The following is a 14,433-nucleotide window of genomic DNA, read 5'->3' on the forward strand; positions in this document are numbered from 1 at the left end:
CCAGAGGTTCCTTTTGTCGCTCCTTTTACAGAGGAGACTACAAAACTAGTTCCACAGATGTGGGCGCATCTTCATACTAGACACAAGCTTAATCATTCCCCTCAAGAGGATTCTAGAATGGTGGTTATAGAGGGAACAATTTTAAGGGAAGAGGTAGAGGTGCACCTACTCCCACCTCCCAGTCCACTAACGAGCAGTGACTCGCTAGTATCCCCCCGACCATTCATCACCTGTCGGAGGAAGATTACAACACTTTCTTCCCATTTGGCAATCTATATCATCCGACATATGGGTTTTAGATATTAACCCACATGGTTATTGCCTGGAGCTTACCAGCAACCCTACCAATATTCCACCCCGCACAAACTCATTACAACACCAGCAGCTCCTCAAACAAGAGGTACAAGCTCTTCTAACAAAAGGAGCCATAGAACCAGTTCAGTACAACATCAAGGATCAGGAGTTTACTCACTTTGCTTCCTAATCCCCAAAAAGGTTGGGTCTCTAAGACCAATCTTAAATCTCATTACGTTAAACCTATTCACACTGTCAGAGCATTTCCATATGGTTACCCTTTAATTGCCATTGGGGGAGAAAGGGATTGCTCTAACTTAGATTTGTCATCATTTGCACAGCAAATGCAGTCTCAAACTACTTCCTCCACCTGTCTGTCCACATCAAGCCACCGATAAGATTCCCTTACTCTGGAGCTCAACGCTGAGAAGACAGAAGTCCTCGTCCTCCGTACCACCTCGGTTCCACCCCTGGTGGCCGACCGCCCTCAGATGCTCTCAGTAGCCCACCCACCCCCTCAGACCACGCCAAGAACCTCGGCACCGTACTCTACTCGTCACTCACCATGAACCGACAGGTCAACGCCGTCACCTCCAGCTGCTTCAACACCCTCAGCAAGACCTTCAAGTGGATCCCCCCCTGGGTCAAGGAAGACAGTCACCTATGCACTCATCACCAGCAGACTGGACTATAGAACGCACTCTATGCCGGCATCAACAAGTCCCTACTCCGCAAACTCCAGACAATACAGAACACCGCCGTCAGACTCGTCCTCCGCATCCCCCGACACAAACACATCAGTCAACACCTATGAAGTCTCCACTGGCTCCCTGTGGAGAAAAGAGTCACTTTCAAAATCCTCACTCATGCCTACAAATGCCTACACAGCAACGGACCCAAATACATCAACGACTGACTCAACTTCCTCGTTTCCAAAAAAAACCTCCGATCTTCCAACCTCGCACTGGCCGAAACCTGGCTCATCCACAGAGCAGGCGGAAGATCCTTCTCTGACATTGCAGCCAAGAGCTGGTACGCGCTAGCGGCAGACATCAGACACGCCCCCTCCCCGAACACCTTCAGGAAAACCCTCAAGACCTGGCTCTTCGGCTACACATGTATGCGGACCCAGACCCCGTCCCCCCCACCCTTAGTGACTTGAGACCCTCACCGGTGAGTAGCACGCCTACAATACCCATGATTGATTGATGGCTTTCCATATCTGGACGATTGGCTCATCAAACCCAACACACAGCAAAGATGTCTACAACACACTCAAGCCATCATAAACCTCCTTCATCAACAAAATGAAGGGTTTTTATTAGAGTCATGGAATTGAACATATTCGCACATCAGCATATTATTCACAAAGTATTGGCATTGTGGAAAGGTGGATAAAAGTATTGAAGGAAGGGTTACAATTGGCTGTGGCTTCTGGTAAAGATTGTCAAGAAACTCGGAGTGTTATTGTGCTGTCCGAACCCCCTCCCCCTCGAGTGCCTTGAGACCCTCACAGGCAAATAGTGCACTCTAGAAATCCCTGATTGATTGATTCACAATGCCCCTAGAGATGTGGGAGGAAAATCACCATTTGAAGAAATGTGTGGGAAGTCGGCTGGGTGTAATATGAAACCATCATTTTTTTTATTTATTTTTTAATCATTTTAAAAAAGATTTTATTCATTTTTTCTCATTTCTCACAGATACAGCATTTTTATGTTCTCGTGTACAACATGCTTAGTCACGCAATCAAGCATCCCCAGAGGCTTATAACAAGTCGTAGTCCTTTATCATACTAGTTCGTCCACCTCTCCATCTTTGTTTTCGCAAGGAGAAGTGTTCATCGGGTGCAGGAGATTTATCCATTCTGAGTTGTGGCACAGCCCTGGGGTCCAGTCCGCGCTACTCTAGAGGCATGCTTACATTGTCCTCGCCAATCCGCCTTATCAGACAACTAAACAACACACTCCCCACCCCCCAACCTATACCCCCCTCACCCACCCTTCCCTGGTCCCCCCGCCCCCCATTAGCACTTCCTACCTCCTCCCCCCTCCACTCAGACATGTCGCTCTCCCTAACAGCGCACTTGTTGCACAGTATGCATTTCGGACACTTCGTTGGATTCCCTATGGCCGTAATCAATGCCCCATCTAGCAGGGTGCACCCACATTAATCGTCCCCCCACTTGGCGTCCCCATCCTTACACCTGTGGTTGCGTTCCCATGTAGTGAAGGGGGCCTCTCACTCCTGGGGAGATTAGTCGTTGTTACCAGTCTGGGTTTTAAGAAGATCCACCATCGCCACCCAGGCCCTCGCCGTGTCCAGTAATTTATCATTGTCAGTTCTCCGAGCCATCTGAAGCCGGAGGGTCCCCTCGCAGTCCGACAATTTTAAGAGTTCCCGCAACCAACGCGCAGTGTTGGGGGCAGTAATCGCCTTTCAATGGCTAGTGATTTCCCTTTTAGCTAGGACTAAACCCAAATCCAGAAATTTGCTGGAGGTTTTATTACGGGCAGTGTGGGGAAACCAATGTAACAGGCAAACGCCTGGAGTCAACTGCAGCTCCCGATCGGTCACCTCTTTCAGCCTGGTCAGGACCTCCTCCCAGAACCCGCGGAGTAGTGGGCAATCCCAGAACATATGCATGAACGCTGCATTTTCCAGTCTGCATCGCTGGCAAGCAGTGTGGGAGCCGAAGAATTCATTGATTTTGTGAGGGCGAAGGTGCACCCAGTGAACACATAGAATTGTATTAGCTGGAACCTCGCATTCCGGGAGCATTTATAAACCTCCTTCATCAATTGGGATTTAAAGTCCCATCTCCAACCCTCACAACAGCAACCATATGTGGGAGCAATTATAAACTCTCACACAGCGCTAGCATCTCCAAGTACAGCCGGATTAAAAAACTTTCAAACTGTATTACTACAGATTCAAAACAATACCTAACAGTCAAAACGTTCATGCAACTTTTAGGGATGATGGCATCATGCATTGTAATCGTACCTCATGCAAGATTACACATACATCCTCTACAAGAATGCTTAGAAAGTCAGTGGAATCAATCACAGGGTCAATTAACAGATTCAGTGTTTGTAGACCGCCGCACTCATCGCTCTCTGCAGTGGTGGAATACACAAAACCACAAGGGTGGCCGTACATCGACCCAATTCCACAAGTCATACTAGCAGCATATGCATCTCTCACAGGTTAGGGTGTCCATCTTCAGCATTGAACAACTCCGGGTTTCTGGAACGGCTAGCACAAAAATCCCCATATCAATTTCTTGGAGCGTCTAGCTGTTTACCTAGCACTAAAAGCTTTTCAGCTTCTCCTGGTAGGGAAAGGTGTCTTAGTCCGGGCAGACAATATGACAGCTATGTTCTATGTACAAAACAGGGGGGGGGCGACACACTCTCTACAGTTGTCACGCCTCTCTCAGGCCATTTGGCATTGGGCAATACATCACAATGTATCTTCTAGCAGAACACCTTCCAGACATGAGCAACCAATTTACCGACCTCCTCAGCAGGATGTGGTAACAGGTACACAAATGGGAACTTCATCCCAAGGTTCTCCTTCCACACTTCCAAAAATGGGGGTTACCACAGATAATCTCTTTGCCAAATCAGAGAACTCAAAATTCCCAAACTTCGCTTCCAGATTCCCACACCATCTATGCAAAGACAATCCCCTATGGATGAAATAATCAGGGATAGTTCGAGGCATGTGGGCTGCTAAATTCATATCTGTAGCATAGATCGCCGCCTAGAGTTGGGTCCGGATGATTGCACATTGTTGTCCTGGAAGAGTCTTCGAAGTATCACGAGATAGGTGGCTCCTCCCCTGGACTACAGTGCGCATGGGCATCGACTCCATCCCCAGATTGTTTTTTTCCGCCATTGGGTTCGGATGTGATTTCGACGTCTCCTGTTCGGAATCGATATACAAACACTTTCTCAAGGCCAAAAGGCCTTCGTTAGCCCGTCGGTATTGTTCGCGTTCGGTCTCGTGTATACTCCAACTCGTCAAGTTAGATATCTGAGGATTCGGGTGACTCTTCGGTCATCGAGGCCCTGTTGACGCGGCAAGACTTCGACGGCATGGAACGGAGTCCGTTCAAGCACTGCCCCGTGTGTGGCTCGAAGTACCCACACATCGACGTACACCCTGTGTGTAACAAGTGCCTGCCACCGGACCACGACGAGGCCAACTGTATGGCCTGTTCGAGATTCAGGTCGAAGAAGACTATCAAGCTCCGGCGCGCCTTGAGGCCCAGCGGTCGGCACCAGCGCCAGTCGACATCTTCGAAGACCCCGACGCAGAAGAACAGTTGCTTCAACTGCAAATTTCACCATCATCGGCGGAGGTCGAGCCCGAATCCGAGGCAGACGTCGTGGGCCCAGACCTAGAAGAAAACGTCGATGAGGTAGGGGACGACGAAGAAGCATATGGGGCCGTGGAAGATAGCTCGGAGGATGAGCTATGCCCCGTTCGTACTCTTACGATGGCTCAGGTCACGGGATCGCCACGCAGCATTACCCACGACCTTACACCTCGATCCACGGCCCCGCCTTCCGGCCCGGCTACGGACACCTCAGCGGAGCCGCCATTAACGAAATCGAAATCGAAACCGAAACTAACAACATCGGTATCGACGAAAACAAAGATGGCTGACACGCCATCGACACCGAAGACGTCTGCTCCGCCATCGACGCCGTCGTCTTCGGACACCTCGAAGCCTGGTAAGGCTATCGACCCGGCAAAGGTGTCGAAGGTGGTCAAGGAACACAGCTCGAAGAAAGTCCTCGAGCGGGTGTCGAGCAAGGCGGTCGAGTCGAAGTCAAAGAAGACTGTCGAGCCTACTGCGGGCAAGGCTACCGATCCAAAGGGCAAAAGGGACGTCGAGATGAAGTCGGCGAAAGGCCCCGAGCAGAAGTCTGAAGTCCCGAAGCAAAAGGCAAAGGCTGCCGATCTGAAGAAGTCGACGTCGACACCTGCGGCCGTGGTCGGTGGAAGTAGCGCAGTGGTCGGGCGAACGTCTGCGCCTACGGCGGCCAAACAGAAATCATCGACGCTCGGGTCTTCCCCTGGAGGTGGACCGAGGTCATCACTCGTGTCGACGAAACCATCCGCTTCATTTACAAAGCAGGTCTCGGACTCCCTCAAGCGGATACGGGACAAGGCGTCGACGTCGGAGCCTACAACACCTTCAGCGCCCCAACCGATGGCCCCACCGAAAATGACTTTGAGGCCGATCCTCTACACTCTACCGCCTAAGGTGGCGCCGAAGGCCTTTGCACCACGCTTGGTGACCAAGGACTCTGCAGTTTCGACCCACACTCCCTCGGACGCAGCCGTCGGTCCTCGACAACATTTACTGGAGGAACGGTCGGCGCATTTCATAGACGCCGACACAGGGAAACTAACGCTGTACAAGAGGAAAATTACATCCCAGCCTCTGGAGTCGTTTGTAATTCCTCTCAAACGGAAAACACCAGCACCAGAGACTCCATTGCTGGTTGAACACATCCCTACACAACCGGGAAGGAGTGCAACACCTTCACCCACTTGCTCAGATGGAGATGAAGGTGAACAGGATGAGGAGTATAACTTTCCTGCAAACAGAGACACTGATGAGCAGCAGGACTCGTGGATGGACACTGGGGATCAAGGGGACCAGCAGGTTGTCCAGGACCCTCAGGTTTATAGTGTGAAGACGTCTCCCACTGAAGACTCTGCGGCATTTAATGCCTTGATTGAAAGGGCAGCTGCAAACCATAAGGTGGAAATGCATGCTGACCCTGTGGAAGTTGACTTTTTATCCGACACTTTCTCTGCTGCAGAAAAAACTGTGAAAACTCTTCCTATGCTGAAGGGGGTCCTTAAGCATGCCACAGACATTTTCAAGGAACCCACCAGGGCGAGGGTTGTCAACCCCAGGATAGAGAAGAAATACAGACCGGCACCTGGCGACCCAACATACATACGGGGCCAGTTGCCCTTGGACTCTTTGGTGGTCTCTAATGCCCGCAAGGGGGCGAACTCTCAAACAACGGGTGAAGCTCCTCCCCGGACAAAGAGTCGAAAGTGCTGGAGGCATCGGGGAAAAGGGTGGCAGCTCAGGCAGCCAACATCTGGCGCATATCAAACACACAGGCTCTGCTGGCCAAATACGATAGGGCGCACTGACACCCTAGAGCAACTGCTGCAACACCTTCCAGACCAGTTTAAGGAGGGAGCTGAGATGCTTATACAGGATGGCAAGCTCATCTCCAACGCTGCGATAAAATGCGCGCTCGACGTGGCGGACACAGCAGCAAGGGCGATAAACACTGGTGTTATGCTGAGGCGTAAAGCATGGCTCCGCATCTCAGGGTTCAAGCCAGAGATCCAGACAACTATCCTTAACCAGCCTGTTAATCCAGACCGGTTATTTGGCCCAGAGGTGGACACCACCCTCGAAAAAATCAAAAAAGATACTGAGACGGCCAAATCCATGGGTGCTCTCCAGTCTCAGCAATTCAGAGGGAACACTTTTCGTCGCTCGGGCAATCGAGGTGTTACCAGAGGACACTTGGCACAGCAAACGCAATTCAGCAAGGGTGGGGCGCAATCCTCGTGCCCCAAGCAAGGTAGAGGAAGTTACCGGGGAAACAGCGCCAAAGGCAGAGGAAGAGGCAACAACAGCTCCCGTTCCTCTGCCTCCAACAAACAGTGACTTCCTGTCACTGCCCCCCGACCATCCAACACCTGTCGGGGGGAGACTCCAACGGTTCCTGCCTGTCTGGCAGTCCATCACTACAGACAGGTGGGTGCGGAAACTTATCCAGTTCGGCTATTGTTTGGAGTTAACGTCCACTCCACCCAACATTCCCCCAAGACAACGTCCTATGTCAGCCGAGCACTTGCACTTATTGCAGCAGGAAGTTCTTGTGATGCTGCAAAAAGGCGCAATAGAGCTCGTGCCGGTGGAGGAAGAAGGCACAGGGGTGTATTCCCTGTACTTCTTAATCCCAAAGAAGGACGACTCACTCCGACCGATTCTGGACCTCAGGCCTCTGAACCAGTACATTCTTTCAGAACAGTTCCACACGTTAACACTGCAGCAGGTTCTTCCATTACTAAACCAGGGAGACTTCCTCGCAACCTTGGACCTCAAGGATGCTTATTTTCACATACCACTCCATCCTTCACACAGGAAGTATCTCAGGTTCACCATACAAAACAGGCATTACCAGTTCAAGGTCCTCCCCTTCGGAGTGACCACTGCCCCCAGAGTGTTCACCAAATGTCTGGCGAAGGTAGCGGCGCACCTCAGGAGGCAAAACATACATGTCTACCCTTACCTAGACGACTGGCTCGTTCAAGCCAAGTCGGCACGACAGTGCGCCGCAGACATGTCACACACCATTCAGCTTCTTCACGGTCTGGGGTTTTCACTAAACTATCCAAAGTCGCACCTCCTGCCAGCCCATGTACGGCAGTATTTGGGCGCGACAATAAATACCCTGACTGCCACAGCTCAGCCGAACCAAGCACGGATCGACAACATCCAGTCGCTAATCCAAAGGTTCAGACCGCAACACTCCCTCCCAGCGAGAGTGTTCATGCAGTTGATAGGCATGATGGCCTCCTGCATCTTCATAGTCCCGCACGCCAGGTTGCATAAGCGTCCGCTCCAGGAATGCCTGGCACATCAGTGGACTCAGGCTCAAGGACAGTTGAAAGACCTAGTGTTGGTGACCGGTCGGGCATACACCTCTCTGCATTGGTGGACTTCACACAACCTTTGCAAGGGCCGACCGTTCCAAGAGCCTGTGCCACAGATTATCATGACGACGGACGCGTCTCTCCAGGGGTGGGGAGCTCACGTGCTCCACTACACACTGCAGGGACTATGGACGACTCAACAGAAGAAGATGCACATCAACTACTTGGAACTGATGGCACTCTTCATGGCACTCAAGTCCTTCAAAGTACATCTGTGCAACAAGGTCGTGTTGATCCGGACGGACAACATGACGGCCATGTACTACATCCAAAAGCAGGGAGGCACACACTCTCCACAGCTGTCTCATCTGGCTCAGGGCATGTGGAAGTGGGCCATTCAGGGGAACATCTTCCTCATGGCGGAACACCTCCCGGGCAAGGACAATCAGATGGCGGATCTGCTCAGCAGATACAGCCACCAGATGCACGAGTGGGAGATACATCCATCAGTACTCCGCCCGTACTTCCAGCAGTGGGGTCATCCAGAGATGGACCTGTTTGCCACAAGGGAAAACGCAAAATGCCGAAGCTTTGCCGCCAGGTTCCCTCACCCACAGTCGCAGGGCAATGCGATATGGATGAACTGGTCAGGCAAATTAGCGTACGCTTTTCCCCCAGCACCTCTCATTTCGCTGGTGGCAAAAAAGCTAAAGCAACACTCGATGACGCTCATGCTGGTTGCTCCAACGTGGGCACGCCAACCATGGTACACCACGTTTCTAGAACTCTCCGTGGTACCGCATCAAAGACTGCGCCTCACACCCAGACTCTTGACGCAGAACCATGGCGACATTCAGCATCCAGATCCGCAACAGCTCAATCTGGCGATCTGGCTCCTGAGGTCTTAGAGTTTGGCTACCTTAATTTGCCTCCTGAATGCATGGACATCATCCGGGAGGCACGAAAGCCCACTACCAGAGCTTGCTATGCAGCAAAATGGAAGCGGTTTGTCATTTACTGTACAGAACACAATATCAACCCGCTAGATGCATCCATTCCTAACATCATCTGCTATTTGTTACATCTTTACAAATGCAATCTAGCATATGCTTCCATTCGGATACACTTATCCGCCATAGCAGCTTATCTTCAAAACAGGCAGCATCTCTCTGTTTTCAGGGTGCCTGCCATTAAAGCCTTCCTGGAAGGGTTAAAACGAGTCATTCCTCCCAGGACCCCACCAGCTCCTGTATGGAATCTCAATGTGGTCCTTACCAGGTTGATGGGCCCATCTTTTGAGCCTCTACATTCATGTGAGATTCAATTCCTGACATGGAAAGTGGCTTTTCTCATTGCCATCATGTCTCTCCGATGTGTTAGTGAGCTACAGGCGCTCACCATCCAAGAGCCATTTATACAAATTCATTCACACAGGGTGGTGCTCCGCACTAACCCCAAGTTTCTTCCTAAAGTGGTGTCGCAGTTTCATGTCAATCAAACCATTGAACTGCCCGCATTCTTTCCAAACCCAGAAACGGTAGCAGAAAGAATGCTCCATACGCTGGACGTCAAGAGGGCATTAATGTACTATATTGACAGAACACAACCTTTTAGAAAGACACAACAACTCTTTGTTGCCTTCTCAGCCCCGCACAAAGGCAACCCCATCTCCAAAGCAGGGATAGCCAGGTGGATCGTTAAGTGTATTCAGATTTGCTATCAGAAAGCTAAGCGCACTTTAACGGTCCCCCCCCAGAGCCCACTCCACCCGCAAGTTGGGGGCCTCCATGGCATTCCTGGGTAACATTCCTTTGGAAGACATTTGTAGAGCAGCCACATGGTCTACACCACATACGTTTACCAAACATTACTGTGTGGATGTGCATTCCAAACAGCAGGCAGCTGTAGGACAGGCTGTTCTTAAAACACTTTTTCAGACTTCTGCAGCTGGCACGGGCGACCGCCGTTAATGGAGGGACTGCTATGTATTCTATGCTACAGATATGAATTTAGCAGCCCACATGCATCGAACTGAATATGCTACTTACCAGTATGCATCTGTTCTTGGCATGTAGGGCTGCTAACATTCATATCGCCCACCCTCCTCCCCGGCGCCCGTAGCGGCTGCAGACCTTTCTTGCATTCAATCATTAGCATGGACATCACTTACACTATTACACTCCATCTCTGCCACAATGGCTAAAAACAATCTGGGGATGGAGTCGATGCCCATGCGCACTGTAGTCCAGGGGAGGAGCCACCTATCTCGTGATACTTCGAAGACTCTTCCAGGACAACAATGTGCAATCATCCGGACCCAACACTAGGCGGCGATTTATGCTACAGATATGAATGTTAGCAGCCCTACATGCCAAGAACAGATGCATACTGGTAAGTAGCATATTCATTTCCTTACGCTTTTCCGCCTCGCCCTCTCCTTCCACTTCTGGTTCTGAAACTGTTAGAACTGGGATTTCTGGTTGGCTAAGGCTTGCGCCAAAGCCAGACAGAAACCACCACTCTAGTCAGGGCAAGGGAATTACACGCCAAAGATAACCCCTGCTTCACCCCCTTGGTAGCTTGGCACGAGCAGACAGGCTTATCCCAGAGGCAATGTGTAAAGCATGTGCGCATGCGCACAGCAACAACATCCCAGGCACACTACAAAAGGAACTCCACACAAGGTTATATAAAAATAACTTTTGTATTGTCAAAACACATCAGATAGTAATCACACAATATACATTGTGCCAACTGGCACGGGCAATATTCACAAGGAATTATTTACACAGGAAAGGGCCACGTGGGCCACTGTCAGGATCAACACTTAGCAGAAATAGCACTTCTATAACATAGAATAAGTGTAGCACAAAATAACAATTCTAGACCACCACCAGTAACAACTGGTAACCGGTAGGTACACACTACGCAATACTTACCACCATAGGCATAGATCATGCAGGGACACAAACTCACTAGTATAAACTATACCTGGCAAAACAACCTCCTAAGCATAAACACATTTAGAGGTATCACAGGCATAAAGGCATTGCACATTACGCATAACTCACATTAGGCCTGACCAGTATAAATACAGTAGGCAATCTCCTCACTAGTCTAAACACATTAGACCCTACCTCCTAAGTACAACTCACATTAGGGGCGTAAATCACAGAATGAAACATCATCTCACTAGCATAAACCTACATAGGTAAAACAACCTCATAATCATAAACCACAGTTTTAGATGTATCAGATACAGGGTGCGTAAAACATACTAAATGCATTACATTTCCTAGCACCACAATCACTTCAGCACATAAATCACATTAGGGCCTTGCACCCTATCCACATACCAGCCCCCTGGCCAACTGGCCATCTCAAGAAGGGGATCAAATGCCCTGTGTCCCGAATGTCAGGGCGCGCTGTTTTTTTCACAAGACCTTCATCAGGACGAATAATTATAACATCTAGCGATGACCCCTAAAATGACATAATATTATTTGTCCTGATGAAGATCTTGTGAAATAAAACGTTAAGACCGAAAGGTCTACTTCTATGTCCATTTCTGCTTGTATGACGTCTGCTTCCTGTGACTTACTTCTATCAGATTAGAAGTCATTGTTCTCACTGTAACAGTTTGGACGTTTTCTTTTGTATTATATAGGAGACATTGATGTATCCCTTGTACATTAGAAATGCATTGTCTGATTAATACTTATGACTGATCAAGAACCCTTATGATTTTATATGAAAGTAAATAAAAAAAATTGATATAAAAACATCCCTTTGTTGTTTCTCTTCTTTCTTTAGCTAGTGTGGTAGCTAAACTCTCTTATCTGAAGAGATACTGAGTACGCTCAAATATACAGCGACTGATGCTTTCAGTCTGAATCTTAAATCTTGAATATAGATTCACCTTGTTGCGTATTAGTGTCCTTAAAAAATAAATCCCTTGCTGGCATCATTCGTTTACACATGGCTGCCAGGATGGCATCAAAGACCTTGCGAAGAAGATCAAAAACTCTCAACTGTCGCCGCTCAGTCTCCATGAATGAAGGTGGAGAGTCCGCAGGTTCAGGCGCAAGTCCCTGTCCTGTTGCTGCAACAGGAGATCCTCATGAAGGGGCAGCCTGACTGGAGGACTGATGCTCAGGAGGCCAGAATACCAAATCCACGTGCCCAATCAGAATCCAGACGAATGACTGTCAAACGGTCTGTCCTGTTCCTCTTGAGAACTCTGGGCAGGCATAGTATTGGCGGAAAGATGTTCAAGATTCCAGAATACCACTCTAGCCAAAATGAGTCTCTGAGTGAAAACTGCTTTTGCAGCTCCAATGTGCAGAAGTGCTGACACTGCGTTCTCGTCAGAGGCAAACGGATCAAGCCAAGGTTCTCCCCAGACATGAATGAGCCCATGTGCCACCTTCGGATGTAGTTACTATTCGTGATCTGCAAGGTTTCGGCAGCTGAGTTTGTCTTCACTGGCGTTTAGTGCACCTGCTAGGTGTTGCACGACCAGGAAGATGTCCTGGGTCTCCAGCCAAGTCCAAAGGTGAAGAGCCTCTTGACACAGGATCCACAACCCCACCCTGCCTTATCTGTTACAATACAACATGGAGGTGGTGTTTTCCGGAAACACCTGAACCAGCCTTCCTTTGATGAATGAAAGGAAGACTTTCAATGCCAACTGAAATGTCCTCCGCTCCAGAAGATTGGTGTGAAGCTGCGACGCGGCTGGGGACCAAGTGATGCATCGGTTCGAGGCATGTGGGCTGCTAAATTCATATCTTAGCATTAGATCGCCGCCTAGTGTTGGGCTCGGATGATTGCACATTGTTGTCCTGGAAGAGTCTTCGAAGTATCCTGAGATAGGTGGCTCCTCCCCTGGACTACAGTGCGCATGGGCATCGGCTCCATCCCCAGATTGTTTTTTTCCGCCATTGGGTTCGGATGTGGTCTCGACGTCTTACTGTCGGAACCAAGTAAAACTATCTTTTACCGGCCAAAAGGCCTCGATTTTCTTGCGTCGGTATTGTCTGCGCTCGGTCTCGAGTCTTCCGTCTCTTGAAGCCGGAATAAGCGGAGTTTTCTTCGCTTTCTAAACTTTGAGGCCTTCTCATCGCGACACGACAGCAAGCCTTTACGGACATGGAGCGGAGCCCGTTCAAGTACTGCCCGCTCTGTGGGTCTAAGTACCCACACATCGATCTACACCCTGTGTGTAACAAGTGCCTTTCACCGGACCACGACGACGGCAAGTGCAAGGCCTGTGCACAGTTCCGCTCCAAGAAAACTCTCAAGCTTCGGCGCGCGGTGCGCTTGGAAGCTAGGCAAGCGGCCCCAGATCCGGAGAACATCTTCGGCGACCCGGAAGAAGAGGTCCAGGGTCACCTTCTACAAATCTCCCCATCACAGACGGAGGTCGAGGCGGATCCGGGAGACGACGACGGAGTCGCGGGTCAGGTCCTCGAATACGTCGAAGAGGTAGGAGACGACGATGAGATTTATGGGGCCGCGGCGGACAGCTCTGCGGACGAGCTCTGCCCCGAAAGTTTCGAGGACGACCGGGACACGGGATCGCCTGTCGGCCTTACCCTGGACCCGTTGCCGCAAGCCACAGCCCCGCCTTCGGGCCCGGCTACGGACTCACTTGCTGGGCACGATGTTTCGAAACCGAAACTGAAACCGTCGGGGTCATCAACACCTAAAATGGCCGACCCGAAATCGAAACTGAAACCAAAGGACTCGAGTGTCCCTAAGATGGCTGCCGTGCCTGTGAAGAAGTCGGTGCCCGTCACCCCGTCGGCTCCGTCGACCTCCGGTCCGCAGAAGCCGAGGAAGTCTGTCGATTCCGATGCTCCGAAATCGAAGCCGACGCCCGAGGAAGGGGCCCCCAAGAAAGATGGTCGGCACGGATCAGCGGCTCCGGCGCCGTCCAAGCCCGCCAAGGTCGGCTCCAAAGAGGCTACGCCCAAGAAGTCTGCGCCCCGGCCTCAAGGTTCGGAGGAGCCGAAGAAGGTTTCCGCGCCCAAACCGCACAAGGCCCGCGAGGACGTCGGATCCGAGGGACCGCTCAAAGCATCCTTGTCGGCGACGAAACCCACTGGCAGTGTACCGTCCCCCATTGCGGAGTCACTGCAGAGAATCAGGGAGAAAGCCTTTGCTCCATCGGCTCCGATGCCATCACCGCAGCCGCAAAAGGACGCTCCGGCTAAGCCTTCTGGGAAACTCCTTTTTCTCTTGCCACCTAAGGAGGCGCCGAAAGCGTTTTCGACGAAATCGGCTCCGAAACAGGGTTCCTCGCTGCCTGACCCTCTTCCACGTCGTGTACTCGAATCGGAAGACGATTCAGAGCATTTCATCGATGCTGCCACCGGCAAGCTGACCCTCTATAAACGGAAGATCACTTCGGAGCCGGGGGAC

General features: G+C 50.6%; 1 protein-coding gene across 2 annotated transcripts in view; it reads left to right on the top strand.

The window, feature by feature from the left end:
• Positions 1–14,433, top strand: part of MARK3 (microtubule affinity regulating kinase 3) — a 596,913-nt gene that overhangs the window by 407,352 nt on the left and 175,128 nt on the right. The window lies entirely within an intron of this gene.

The sequence above is a fragment of the Lissotriton helveticus genome, chromosome 9, assembly GCF_964261635.1.
Source record: "Lissotriton helveticus chromosome 9, aLisHel1.1, whole genome shotgun sequence".
In the NCBI taxonomy this organism is placed as follows: domain Eukaryota; kingdom Metazoa; phylum Chordata; class Amphibia; order Caudata; family Salamandridae; genus Lissotriton; species Lissotriton helveticus.